At 40.4% G+C, this 14,787-nt stretch overlaps 1 long non-coding RNA gene across 2 annotated transcripts; it reads right to left on the bottom strand.

Moving 5' to 3' along the window:
* Positions 1–279: 279 nt before the first annotated feature.
* LOC138724830 (uncharacterized) lies at positions 280–13,404 on the bottom strand. 2 transcript variants are annotated; one of them, XR_011338112.1, is made up of 5 exons: positions 13,134–13,404; positions 12,707–12,791; positions 6,079–6,172; positions 3,916–4,022; positions 280–839 (listed from the first exon to the last, which is right to left on the bottom strand). It is a non-coding gene; the product is annotated as an uncharacterized lncRNA (long non-coding RNA). The 2 variants fall into 2 exon arrangements; XR_011338111.1 differs by having other exon boundaries at positions 12,707–13,404.
* Positions 13,405–14,787: the final 1,383 nt, after the last annotated feature.

Raw genomic sequence — 14,787 nt, forward strand, 5'->3', positions numbered from 1 at the left:
CTATCCTGAGCTGCTGGAAGTCCTTCCTCTCAGGTGCTCCATGTGTAAACGACTGCATCCTCCATGAGTAACAGCTTCAGCTTCCTTTCCTGCCCTGCCTAATGCTCTGCACCCTGGCACACAGCTTGGCTGCAGCTCCCTGTTCAGAGTTCCTTTGCACATCCAATACTCTCCTCACACAGATCTAGCACAGGGTCTGCATGGTAACCGTCAGATGAAGTCTTAGTTTAGAAGAAATTGAAGAGAAAAAATATAAAGTTTTCTTCTTTTCTCTTATCAGGAAAGCAAACGAACTCTTTTTTTTTTTTGGAAACTTGAGCAGTCAGTTCACGTGACGTATCTACACTGAGATCCACAACAACAAAGCATTCGGATGAAATACAACAAGGCACTGAACTGCTGTGACACTTCAAATATCTAACATCTAACAGCAAATGCCAGGCAAATTTTACAATTACTGGGAGTGTAAAATGGAAAGAGAAAACTGAACTCAGGAAAGGGAACAGATAAAAGTCCTGCTTTTGAGAATGATGCCAAGTAATGACATCCTATCCTGGCCCCGTACAAGATCTGGAGAGTTTGCTTCCCTTGGCAAACTATAAAATCACACTTCTTCCAGCTTATAGTTACACTCTAAACAATAAATGCTTTGGGGCAGACTTAAGCTCCAAGATCTCCAATTAAATGCCCTGCTATCCAATTTACATGTAACCCACTGGTGAACAAGAACTGATTCTCAATTTCCTTGGGGAATGCATCCCTTGGAGTCCTTCCAACCACTGGTAATGATTGTGTTATTTTGGATGCCTTTTCCGTGCTGCATGGGAGTGTTTACTTCTCTACTAAAAGAGAGGAAACAAATGATCAGCGCTTTTATAACTTCTTAAAATCTGGTTACTCCAGGGAATTAGAGAGTCAGTAGATGCATTAGGGGTGAGATGAGTACAACAAAGCACTCTGGCATCTAAGCACTGCTCTGGTACATGCTGTGGAGGAGAGGTGGCACCAGCAAGCACAAAGCTTCCATGCTTCCTTCTCCTCATGCAGCCAAGCTGCAGACACAGGGCTAACCTCACAAAGGAGCCAGGATGCAGGTTCTTAAAATAGGAAGATTTTGCAATGTTATTTTTAATATCACTACATTTCATAAGAAGTGGCATTGTCTTTGTCATTCCTCAGCCCACGGTGGCATGTCTGTAATTCCCAGAGATTACATTTTTCTGCAATAATTTTTTCCTGAAAGACATCTCAGTGTGACCGAGGATCTAGACCTGTATGTTTGAACAAGTTTTAGGTGGTTTAGTGTTTAGATTTATATGATTTAATGAACAAATGCCACAAACCTTCCCACTGAGCAAAACCATAGATTTGACAGGCAGCTGGTCAAAATCTGCACTACTTAGGAGTCAGAAATCTCATTTTCCAACGTGAACTCACCAAATTCACAGTGCAAACTAATCAGAATTCCTCCTCCTTGTATAAATTTTTGCCTAAATGCTACATTTTCAAGTTTTCTCTTCCTTTAAAGGCTGCCTGTTACTACACCCTGCTCTGCTTTTCTCACTTTGCGCATTGATCAAATTCCTCTCACTGTAGCAGCAGGCTCGAACAGATCCATTGTGGTTATTAAAAATATTACACGTGCCAAAATATTTTGACTGACGCAGTGAAACCAGCACCCTGAGATCCCTCTCTGCTGTAAGTCTGGTGAAGAACTAGCCCAAAATAAAATCATGTTGGTGGCTATTACCACTACCAGACTGGTAATTTGGTAATTACTGGGAGGCAAGTCCACCCAGACAGAACTGTGGCATCAAAAATCCCCAGGGCAAGAGGCAGGATAGAGAACTGATCCCTGGGCAGCAGTGATGCTTTGGATGAGGCTTGCACAATACACAGCACTTGTGTATAGCCTCAACACAAGTGAGGTGAACATTACTTGCTGATAAAAATTACTTGCCCCACAGGAGAAGAAACCAAAGGCAGGAGCCCTGCACTCCTCGTAACAATAACCCTGCAAGATGGAATCTGCAGAAGAGGCTTGAAGTACTCAGCTTGACAGAAGGCATAACTTCTGGGTTTAGGCTTCCATGCTTTCTAGACTTTGCTTTTTCATGAATGCAAATAGCAGCAAAACAAAACACCTCAATATAAGCTTTCATTTAAATGTAACTCTTTGTCTGTGTGTTCCATAAAGGACCCTCCCGCCTCCACCCCCAGCTGTCCCAACGTCATTTCAGCTTCTAGTTGATTCTTTTCCTAGCTCTGGTTCCCTTTTTACTGCACTTTCCACTCAATGAGAAAGAATGAAGTCTTTTTTATAAGTCCCTTACACTGACACCTGGAAGAGCAACGCAGCACTCGGTCCATTCCCAGCCTTTATTCCCTGGGAATATTTCCCACAGTCAGCCTCACGCCCTGTCCCCACCATAGGAAATGTAATTTTCCTACAAAAGTGAAGCTCTGGGATTTTCAGGGAGATAATGTCACGGATGTTACACCCAGGAGATAAGGTTGCAATAGGCAGCCCTGGCTGCGGCGGAGCTGTGGAAGGTGGCCAGCAGCGGCGCGTAGCCCAGCAACCTGCCCCAAACAGCCAGTGCTTCCAGGAAATGAAAAAGAAACACAGTGATTTTAAACAAGCCTTTCACGGGTCTCAAGGGACTGGGAAGAACTGGTGGATGAATCACTGCTCGCAGCACATGTCTTCAAGGAAGTCAGAAAAAATAAATGAGCTCCAAATGTCATAATTGGCTCCCTGGGGGACGAGGAGGACCCTTCGCTGAAGGCTACAACCATACCTCAACCTACAGTCGTACCACCCCAATCCTGATGTGCGCAGCAACCGGCTTAGTCAGAGGTTGGGAAGGGGGTTATGTAAGAAAAGAAACAGTGTCCAGCAGCAAAACAACCTGCTGACGCAGCACAATGTGTTGAATCTGTAAGGGAATCTTTGTGCTGTTGCAATGCTTTTCTCATTTATTTGTGCTCTGGATGCTTCAGCAAATAGATTTAGGAACCAGGCATTGTTGAACTAAGATACACTCCTCCTTCAAGATTTATCTTATATGCTTACTATTGATATCTGCTACAGCAGTCCTGCAGTTTCTCCGAGTTTACACTAAATGTTGGCCCCAAAGTGACAATTTGCTGTTGATGCTGTTGTCTTAGGATAAGCCATAAGAGCCCAGCAACAGTTCATCAAAAGTCCAGCTCCCAAAGAGCAACTCACTCCAAGGCCTTGTTGGATGTTCCTGCCCTCCTGCCTGAGGGCTACTGGTTGTTCTCGTCGCCTCTCAGCTAAGAAAGAAAAAACAGGGGTAAATCTGAGGAGTTAATGCCTGCAATTCCTTTGTGATTAACATCTGCAAAGTTGCTGCAGAGCCTGGACACACGCTGGCTTCATAAACAGGGGGAAAATTAATTCTTAACACTTCACAGAACTAGTGGAAAATACTGTATGCTAATATTCAAGATGGATTATAAATACTTCAATCGTACCTTTGCTTCCATATCTAAAATTGTGTTCCCTTCTCAAGCTCTCTGATGACCTCATGATTGAAAGTAAGCTTTGAAAAGGACACAGTCTCACTAAAGCCTCACAGCACAAATCTTATGAACAAAACAGAGATGGCAAGTGTAATTGCAGTGTCTAACAAAGAATATAAACAGATATAGCTACCCACAGACTTGACAATTAGTATCTGTATTATGCAATATATACACATATATATATTTCTATAAATGTGTACACACATCCCACTGTCTGTGATTTTTGGTTCTGATCTTCCACCATCTCCCATTTTCATAATACAACAGCAGGTTTCTTTATCTTCTATGTTATGTCATGATCCAGTCTTCTGGTTTCAAGTACCTTCATTATAAGTTATAAGAAAATGTTTTCTACACACTTACCATGCGTAGTTGGATAATTCCTGCCAAAAATCTGTTTGAGTTGAAAGCAGGTTCTTGTGACTCTTCCACTGGAATTGCCAGGCATTTCCTCTGGATCAACAGGCTGCCTTCACAAGTGAAATATTAATATTAAAACCTCCGTTTCAAGTATCGTGTCAAGAAACAATCTTTCATGGCTAAAGCAAATTTACCCTGCTTCTTATAAAATGCAGCATTCAAGACAAAAACGCAAAACTGCTTATTCATTACAAATAAATACCTAAATAAAAAAAGCTGCATAATCTTAGCAAAATCTAATCTATTCCAGTAGATTTATTATTGCAAGGTCGCATACAGATTTTTTTTTCCTTTGTCCTCAGCAGAAGTTAGTAAGGGTGTTGAATTTGTAACATCACTTGTGAAAACCAGCTAGAGGCATTTCCTTTTGCCTTTGTGTGCAGCGTGTTCCTTTGTGCCTTTTCATTCCTAATTCCTCAGTTACAGTAGAACATGTGCAGATTCGAGAATTCAACCTGCCACTACAGCCGTACCCCTGAGCGGTGCCAGTGTTCACAGTGAGGCAGTGGCACAACTGAGGCTCTTTTTCTTTTTAAACAAGGTCATATTTCACTGATTTAATAATGCAAACCCACGTAATTGCATTGGATTCTGTCTAGAAGGCTGAAGGAGAGCTCCACATCAGTTCTACAAGGTTAAATCTGTAGCCTTCTGCACCGAGAAGTGTTCAGAGTGCAAAATGGGGGTTGTATTAATGCCCATGAGGAAACATGGGTTTAAAATACCATCCTCCCTGCTTTTGCTGTCTCCAGTGATGTATTGCTAGGCAAAACTACTCACGAGTGCTTTATAAAATGCTTTGCTTTCTCCTTTCTGTCCAGGAACATGCTTTGCCTTGCGTGCGCGTTCTCTGTACAAGCTCGCAAGTGCATTCTGCATGGGGCCAAGCACTGACTGCTGAAAATGCTCAGCTGCTACGAAGTGCTTCATTTTTCTCCACCTCTGTCTGCAGTTTGTGCATTATATCAAAGCTACAAAAGTTAAAAATACGTAATAACCTCCTGAAGAAGGTCTCTAGACTCTGGCATAGCAGAATATGCAGAAACAAGAGCAATAACAGAACATGTATTCAACTCCTCAGTTTAATTCAAGGCTGTGCTACAGCAAGTTACTTTGGAAAAGACTTTCATTTTAATTCAAATCAGTACAAAAGTCTAAAATTATTAAAATTGATCCATTATTGTCTAGAAGCCAATATATAATGGATTCCTTGAACCTAATCTCCTGCTTCCCAAAATTGTGAAGAGGAGAATTCCAAGTAAGCAATCAGCAGTGTTTTTATTCAAATTGAGCATTAGCAGTACTTTGCCAAGCATTCATTAGACATTAAATTGGAAGGTGCTACTGAGAAATATCCACTATTAAAAATGGTCTGTCTCTATCATAAGCAGCAAATTATGCATAATTTATAGAAGTTTATCTTAGTCCTGTTGTGTTGAGATTTTATTGTAGCCTTAAAGGGTTACCACTAGAATATATGTGGTTTTAATATTGATAACAATTGCCTTATTGAAAAGGCTCACAGAACCAGTAGAACAGTGGTGGGGACAAGCCATGGGGTTTGCCAGGGGAAGGAAAAGAACTCAGTGGCATTGGGAGGTCAGCGGCATTTCCCATTATTGTGCTTTAAATACGCTCAGCATTCGCTCCCCAGCTATTGTTTTCTAAATTCACCTTTGGAAGCAAGGTCAGCCAGGACTGTTTTAAAAAAAAGTCAAAACAAAATGCCCATGTGGGTCTGAGGCAGCTGCATAGAAAACTCTGCAATGACTGTCATGTCTTACACAGAAAAAAAAAGGAATAAAAAGTAGATGTTCTTCCCCTCTTTCTTTTACACAGTAATTTCCCTTAAATCTTCTAGATTTGTTTGGACAAGACCAAGAACAGAATACTACTGTCAATTAAAAATTCTTTCAAAAGGAAAGGGTGGATGCGATCAGGGATTCAGGAAGGAGACCTTAAACAATATTTGCAGCAGTCTTTAGTGCTGTTACACCTCTGTCGGGGTGTGTGTGTGTATATATATATATTTGTATTTTTGCTTCATATACAAGTGGCAATATGTTTTGTTCATTAATGTATTAGTGATCCGGAGCCCAGTCCTACCTAATAGAAGATTATACCATCAGGTTCTTCAACTGGCAGCAAATTGCTCCATCTGAGATGTCAATATGAATACTTCAGCACTTTACAATAAAACCTAATAATGATAAAGGAAGGATAAAATTCCACAGCTGCGAATGCATTTTTTCTTTAAAAAAATTAACAAAACCACACTGAACATATTTTTACATCGTAACCCAAACTCACATCTCATGCTGACGTTGATTCCGTACAGACACACTGATTAAAGAGCAACTCTTGCATAAGAGGCAAATGGCACAGAGCTTCGTTCGAAGCATCACATATGACTTCTGATCAGAACTTACCCTATCCCAGGCTTTCACTGTGAATGTATTAGTGTCAGCAGGAGAATCAGAGGTCTTCCAAAAGAAAATGTCAAATTTGCATCTGTAAAATATAAAATATTAATCTGGTTTCTGTCATAAATTGTATTTTCCTAAAGACGTGGGAGGGTGTCAGACCCAAATCCCTGACATTTCAGTTTGATTTAGTGAAATTTCCCAGCTCACATTGTATTCTCTGTATTCCCATTGGCTCAGCTAATGAGTTAGGTGCATTTGGTGATAACAAACACACTGATAGGAAGGCTGGTCACCGAGTGAAAAATAATGTGTTCTACAAATTGCGAGAAAAAACAACGACCATTCAATGTAATTACATCCAGATCCAAATATGCAAAAAAAAATTTCCCCCCCAGTACAGGTCTGTGGTTTGTGCTGGAGCTGGGCATAAATGCCTCCTGATCGATACTAATATGCCCATCATTTCCAGGGAAATGAATTTAATATCATATTCACCATCAGTAAAATATCAGTAAAAATCCATAAAATTCTGAGGACTTGACCTACCACTCTGCTGCTGTGTAAAATTAGAGACCAGGGTGTAGATTTAAAATAAATCCGATAAAATATACTGAACATTTGAATATACCAAAGGGCTTATTTCCCAGACCAGCACTACTGTTTAGCCTATGCACAGCATCAAGCACTTCTTATTTTCATTTGCTCTCTTTCTCTCTGTAACTCTTTATATAAAGGAAAAATGTTAAACACCAGTGCGTATTTCAGCATGTTTGACCGAATGCATAAAAATTCCCTGTCTTTATAAGCTGTGGAGTGTGAGGTGACCACACGAGTGACCAGTTCACTCCCTGGTTTGGGGTGACACGGTTGTGCAGCGGTCGACTCGCGGCCGTGGACGTCTGCCAGGTTACACAGTCTCACTTCAATTTACAGCGTGGAAAGCTGAAGAACTTTCTCCTTGTAGTCTCTCCAACTGGAATGAATGTCACGAAAAAATTACTGTTTATTCCTCCTCTGGTGTTCTTCACAAACTGTTTTTTTTCCCTTGAGCTTTAAATTGCTGAAAGTCTTTTAGTCAGTCTTATTACGGGATCAAAGCCGCCACTGAGATCATAGCTTTTGGTTGTCACTTGGATTTTTCTCAGTATAAACAGTGTTTCAGTGATGCTCGGGAAAAATACGGTGTTGGCCATGCTGAAGGCTGCACTTTGTAAGCAATGTTATTTCTCAGTATTTTCTTTAATCCTTAAACCTAACAGAGACATTTTCATTTTGAATCGACCATCATGCTGCTGAGTAAACACAACTACGCAATGTGGAGAAATAAAAATAACAGTTCTTATAGGTATTTGTGAGGAAACAAGTACATATTTGTCAAAACAGTATGACTAAGCAAGAAAAAAGATAATTTTTCTCAGTTCTGGGAACACACAGTGATGCAGAAAAGAACAAACAAGGAATTATTCCTAATCAGAACCAGGAAAATTAGATTATATTGAGACTGAGCAATGATAAGAAAACTGACGAAGGAGACATGCTACTATTCGGTAGTATATAAAGGAGACAATATGTATATGAATTTCTTCAAGAACTGGAGACAATTGCTCTAATGATTTTATTCCGTATTCATCTAATGCTCGGTGTGAAAGTATAGTTCCAGTTAACGTTTTGAAGTCACACAGCAGTATCTATAATAACCAAATATTAACCTGGCAAATGAAAAAAAAACCATAATATGGATTTTGATTTGTTCTGAGACAAAGCTCCTGAAGAGCAAGTTGCCTTTCTTGTTATCGAGGCAGCCAGTCTGCTTCAGGACTGTATCATCTGGTGTTACCAGAAACCCTACAGAAGAGTAAAATTAGCAGTTTGTAAATTGTCATCACACCTTTTTATAGGTGTGAGCTGAAACTCAGCTAATATACCTACAACATAATTAGAGGTTACGGTATTTAACTTTGAGCAAATCTTTAAAAAGAGGAGGTACAAAAATCGTTATGTGAAGATAAAATGCCCTGCATAAATCAGTCACTGAAATCTCTCCCTGCAACAAAACTTCTTACAAAATAATTAACAATAAATTCTATTTTTCCAGCCTAAATAACATGCCTAGCTAATCAAGAGAACCCCTCAATAAGGAATACTTTTGTATGTGTTTCATCTTCTGTCTGCAAGATTTCAGAAATTACGGGAAAAAATTAATTAGGATCAGCATTTAGGTCTGTCTGCCTGGAAGAGTCTGTTCAGGGGTGGCAGGGCAGGACCATCCCTGGCTTTGCTTCTACCCATGTTTTCGATTATGCAAGCCAGGCACCTTACAGCTCAGCATCCTCAGCTCCTGGGAAGAGCGGAGACCTGGAAGTGGTTTCTGCAAAGGACAGAGAGACCAGCGGTCACAAAATAAAGGACAGATGGGACTATGCAGTGAGCAAGGCATGGAAAATGTGTTTCCTCTCAATCTGTGCTTCTGCCGGATCTTTTCAAGCATGTCACCTCACAAGAGGTTTGTGATACAATACTGTGGAATTTAGCATTAGGATTCACTCATTTGTCCCCACCTTATTTAAAACAGTAACTGAGCCGTCATCCCCTTTTTGTGCAAATATTTAATGCCTTGTTTAAACATTGTGCAACCAAAGACTTCAAAAATTATTGTTCTGTTGCAATAGTTATTTAAGAGTGACATATGTCGAGTCTTTATAAAAGCAGAGTCAAAAAGCACCAGTATTTCAAGGGGACTTTTATTGCTATCATCTATGAGTAAATGTTAGCCTCAAACAAATTAAAATACCTTGGGGTGGGGAGGGGGTGAGGAGTCATGACTTAGCATCCGTCCAGACCTGCCAGGAGGAATTTAATATAAACAGTGCTTCAGGTTTCATTTTAGACCCTGTCTTTTGGAGCTCTGGAGCACTGTCCAGTCATCGCTGGGGAGGCAGCGCGGCCGTACGGGCTGTACAAAGGACGGAAATCCTCTAACCAAACATCACAGCTCTGCCCAGCCTTCCAGCCCAGTTGCTCTGTGACAACCATCAGTGGTATAAAATACTCAAATAGGTATGCGTACCTACCAGCATTTCATCTTTAAGTGGCTGGTTTGATTTCTACGTATTTTTAAAAAGGCCTGAGCCTGCGTCCAAGATCTGTTTGTTACAGTTTCACATGGCAGAATTGTGATTTCAGTTGATTTACTTATTGATTGTGTTTATTCTTGACTCTGTATGATTATATCCCACTGGGCATGCAAGGGATTTCTTTATAAACTAAGATTTCTCTGTTCTGTAGTCAAAAGAAAATTATCATAATAGGTTAGCAGAATGTTCTGTGTCTCCTCTTAAAGTTAGAAAAACAGTGATAATAATCTGCAATGACTTACTCCTCTTGTTATAAAATAGGGCCTTTCACTTTTCTTGGTATTTCTTTTTTTCTAGGTCATTGCATGTTTATCCTGATTTTCCAGCGAAATTTCATTTCTGATTCCATTGTTTATTTCTTAAATTTCGACATCTGCTGTAGCACATCTCACATCTCAAGCCCAGCAGCCCCCAAGCAAAATCCATCCCAAGAAATACCCTCCAAACCTTTCAAACTGACATGCTAAGCTGCTTGCTTTTCTGCCAGCCAGATTCCAGAGGTGCTGGCACTGCAACACGTGCCGGCCTTGTACACTCGAGAAGGGTTACGAAACTAAAAATAGCAGTAAATGCGGTAAATCTTAGCTTTGTGACTGTTCCCCAAGGTAGATGACTTTAAATGCAGTCCTATTATGAAATAAACCCTCAAGAAAACCCTGAAGAATCAGTGCTGTGTGTTGTTTTAGTCACTTGACACTGTTACAGATGCAGCCCAGCGACCCACATCTCATGCTGAATTCCCCAGTCCGCATGATACCATCATTAACGAAAGAGAATTCAAACTGCACATGCTCTGTGTTAGTAGGATTGATGCTAAAACACTTACACCACAACCCCTGATCGTATCTGAGCAAGTACAATAAAGGAGGATCCTGTAAATGCTCCTGTGCTTGAGAATTTCTGTGCTTCTCTGCTTCATGGTGCTTACAAACCTTTTCCTGCACTTAATTCTTTGCCACTGTAAAAGGTGTTGGTTTGGTAGAGTGGAGCTAGAGTAGACTGAAAGAAATGCCACGTGGCTTCAAACACCTTAGGGAAAGAGTAGAATGGGAAATTAAAGATGCTTTACACCATCAAGCATCTCTTCTGAACTAGAGTAGCCTCCAAGGAACAAGACCAGAAGTTCTGATGGATAGTTCACTGGAAAAGTTTGTCAACAGTGCAGGAGTGGTTACGAGAGAACTCTGAGGCTTACTCGTGATGACACTTTTACAGGATCTTGGCGTGCATTTGAAGAGCAATATAAAAATTACAAAATAATGGAAACAATGGCATCAATCAATTTGCAAGTTTTGGGCCAGAAGGGTTCAGTAGATTTTTCTTGACTGACATAGATATCGCAGTCCCTTACGTGTCGAGTGTTATTCCTGTACTGACCCAAATAACTTGCATTTAACTGATGGCTTTCTAGTCCTTTCACTTTTCTTCATTTCCTGGCTTTAACAATTCTGGTCAAAAACAATGCTATAAATTTAACTAGAGACCGAGTCCAAGGCCTCGAAGGTAATTCATGTCACAGGGAGTATTTATTGGCTTCAACTGCTTTCTCTCTTCTTATTTATTTTTCTCTTAGTTCCCTGTGGAACTATTACAGCTACACAAAATGCTTCCCCATGGGCCAATTGACACATATTATACACAGGTTTTCAGCAAACTCGTCTGCTGTACATTCATTCAAAACATAAGTGACTTCGTTTTGGCTTTAACTTGGCCTGCCCTTTTATAAAAATGCAACATATCATAGACCTGGAGCACTAACAGCTGCAGGAAACGCAGTCTGTGTTGAGTCACCTACCTTAAAATCCATTGGGAAAATTCTGTTACCTGGATGTGCAAGGGCAGCATCTGTCACTGCTGACACTGAGGATGGTCTTAAAAATCCTACCCATAACCAGAAAGGTTTAAAAATAGTCAGAAGCCTTCAGAAGCAAATTTCCCTGAAAAAAAAAAAAAAAGAGACACGCTGAAAACAACGTAAGTATTTTTATGCCTATGGTTAACCATAGGCCAGGTCAGCCCACCAATGCATTAGATCATCCTTTCAAAGCTTCATTTATCCAACAAATAAACTGGAGATGATGTACACAGAAAATAAGCTCCTGTGGTTAATTATTGTGAATAAAATTAAGTTGTAATTATTGAGGGGGTGAGCCATAAACAATTCACTTAAAATCAAATAATGGAGGTTGTTTTTAAGTACAGCAAGATGCTGAAGTTAGAACAGGAAAAGTTGCAAAACAAAATAAATTGAAGTTTGTCCAAATTCATTGTATTATATTACAGGCATCTGTTGGTGATTATAAGCCAGTGAGGTCTGTTGTAAAATGCTTACAAAGGATACAGAAATAGTCTTCAAATATGAAACAAATTAGGAATAACTGGCCTCTAAACGAGTATGTGATATATGAAAAAAAAAGATGTTAAGCAAATGAAAACCTCAGAATGCTTTTCAGAGCCACTGCCTGAAACAAACCTCCTTTTCGTTTCTAAAATGTCCAGGTTAAATGTGACATAAGCACGATGCAAACCACCACACAACGTTAATGTTGGGAAATGTGCCGTAACGTGCAGTTTGCTAAAGAAGAACAGAGAAGGAAGAGTATGAGAGGCTTATTAACATAACTTACACCATCATCATCCTCTTTGAGTCTGGACCAAGGTGGGATGAGAGCTAAGAAGATATTAGAGAAGAACAAAACCTACATGCACTGCTTCCTAGCTAACTAGAATATATATTTCTCTTCAAGTTAGATCACTCACTTCAGTTCATTTTGTTCAGATGCTCATGATGTAAAAGCTTCGTTTTTACTGTCACCAAGAAGTAAACTGAAGTAAACGAGCAGAGCCTAGAGAATGCACTTCCAACTTTCAAGGGCCACATAACATCAAGGATTAAAATAAATACATTTTCTAAATGTTGTGGAAGCATCAAATGCCTGTGTTTCTATGTATTTAGGACCATCCCCCCGGCCCTGACTTGGACCTGCTCAGCATGGAATCTTTTATTTTCCCCAAGTCAAAATTCTTTGTAAATTCAGAGTCACGCTTGATCAACAGCAAATTACAGCAACGTAATCTCTGCAGTAATTTAGGAAATTTCTGTGGAATTGTCCCTGCTTTGTGATACAGGTTCTCCATCCTTGTCATACTGACCCCTGAGTCTTGGTTATTCACAATGTCTTTGTTGCACTTGGGAGGAAGGAAACAACTATATCACTGACAGCGACGCTGATCGAGAAAGCAGGAAAAGGAGGAGAACCTAAAAGGGAAAAGGAAGTACATAGAAAGTTACGGATGGGGTCAAAACCTCACAGCTCAGACATCAGGGGTTTGCAGGCTTTTCCAGCACAAGTGACAAAGAGAAAAATCTACGAGCTCTCACCCCTCATTTAAGCCTCTGAACTCCCACAAAACCTAATGCATCAAAGCTGTGAGGGTCAAACCTTTGTGCAGGGCAGTCTTAAGTTCTTTCCTTGAGCAGAGAGAGAGCTGCAGCACATGAGTATACGAATGCCATGAGCTGGAGAAGCTGACCCCTCACAGTCCTCACCTCCTTCCTCCCCACCCTCTGTTGCACACGTTGTCCCAAGGCTTTTCTCACCGCTGATCCTCGCTTCACCTCGCTCCTTCCCTTTCCATGCCCTGTGCTTCCTCCGCTCCCATGACATCCTCAGCCGCTCGCCCGACCTCTAGAGCGCTGCTGTGGGAAATAAAGTCCATGAAACAGATTGGTAGCATCGGGAAGTGATTGACACTGCTCAGACCCTTCCAGTGTCAGCTAAGGAGAACCACGCTTTGTATTTCATTTTAAAAGCGACATCAGAGCTGTCATCGCAGTGAGGATAAATGAGAAGAGACTGAATCTTCGTTTCTTCCAGTAAACAGAAAATATGAAAGACAAACATGGCAAGTGGTCCAATAAGGAAAAAATTAGCCTGCTCCCTCCGCAAAATTTTATTAGCACTTCCCCCCGAAATACATGGAAAATGTTATTATTCTCTAATAAGCAGCTTTGTGACTCCAGACACAAAGTTAATTAAAGCAGTGCATCGTAAAACAGAGATATAAAATTAATCAAACATTAACCTCTCTGTCTGGGATATAACTCAGGTGCAGATAAGAAGTTTGGCCCCTGAAGCCGATAAAAGAAACTTAATGTGCTGTCAGTGACAATTAAGAGTGAAAGCAAAAAAAAGACCCTGAGCTGTATAGCTGCACAATTTCTCTTGGATGCTGAACTTACTGAAACTGTCTGAATTTCCTAAAGCCTTACTAATTTCTAGTATGATTCGTATCAGAGAACAAATTATTTTTTTTTTAATTTTCCTGATAGAAGTCCTGGAGGAAACTGCCTGACAGGTTACAGGGACTCTCTGGAGATGAAGACAGAAAGCTAAATAATGTTAAAGAAAGAGACTGAATAGAAAGTTAAATGATGTTAAAGAAAGAGACTGAATAGATGCTTGTACTTCTCTCTGGAACCAGTAGTAATAATGTGTTACAGAAAATCACTCATTAGGCTGAGGCAGGAGGACCAGCATTAAGAAAAGGTACTGGGCTAGGAGAGCTCTTGGCTGGATCCAACCCGGCTGTCGTCACTTTGGATTTTCATCCAGCCCACAACCCATTTCTCTTAAGGTTCTGCAGAATCTGTGACAAAGAATTTGTTAAGAAGCCACAAAAAGGAATAAAACAAGTGGCAGAAGGGACAAAACAGAAGGAGCATTGGGGTCCTGGGAAGGTAAGAAAAGAAGGAGAAAACACAATTTCATCTGCTACCCCAGAGGAAAGAAAGAAAACAGCGTGCAAAAGAATGTGAAGATACAAACTATTATTTCTTCAAATATTTCAGGAAGGAAAATCGTAATCACCAAAAAGTCAAGGCAATTAAATGAGTTGGGTGGCACAAAAAAGGCTGTAATAAAGAACGCTATTATGTTATTATGCCTTTATTGTAATATTTCTTTCCCTTACTTAGAAAAGCCTCATAAATACTGAATCTGAAGTTCTACGAACGCGTTATAGTAATAAGGCATTATAATGCTCCATGGTCTCTCAGATAGGAGGCTGAGGGGAGACCTGATTGCTCTCTACAGGTCCCTGAAAGGAGGTTGTAGCGAGCTGGGTGTTGGTCTCTTCTTCCAAGTAACAAGCAATTGGATGAGAGGAAATGGACTCAAGTTGGGACAGGGGAGGTTTAGATTGGGTATTAGGGGAAAATTTCCTTACTGCAGGAGTGGTGAAGCATTGGAACA

This window comes from Phaenicophaeus curvirostris, chromosome 10 (genome assembly GCF_032191515.1).
Source record: "Phaenicophaeus curvirostris isolate KB17595 chromosome 10, BPBGC_Pcur_1.0, whole genome shotgun sequence".
Lineage (NCBI taxonomy): Eukaryota > Metazoa > Chordata > Aves > Cuculiformes > Cuculidae > Phaenicophaeus > Phaenicophaeus curvirostris.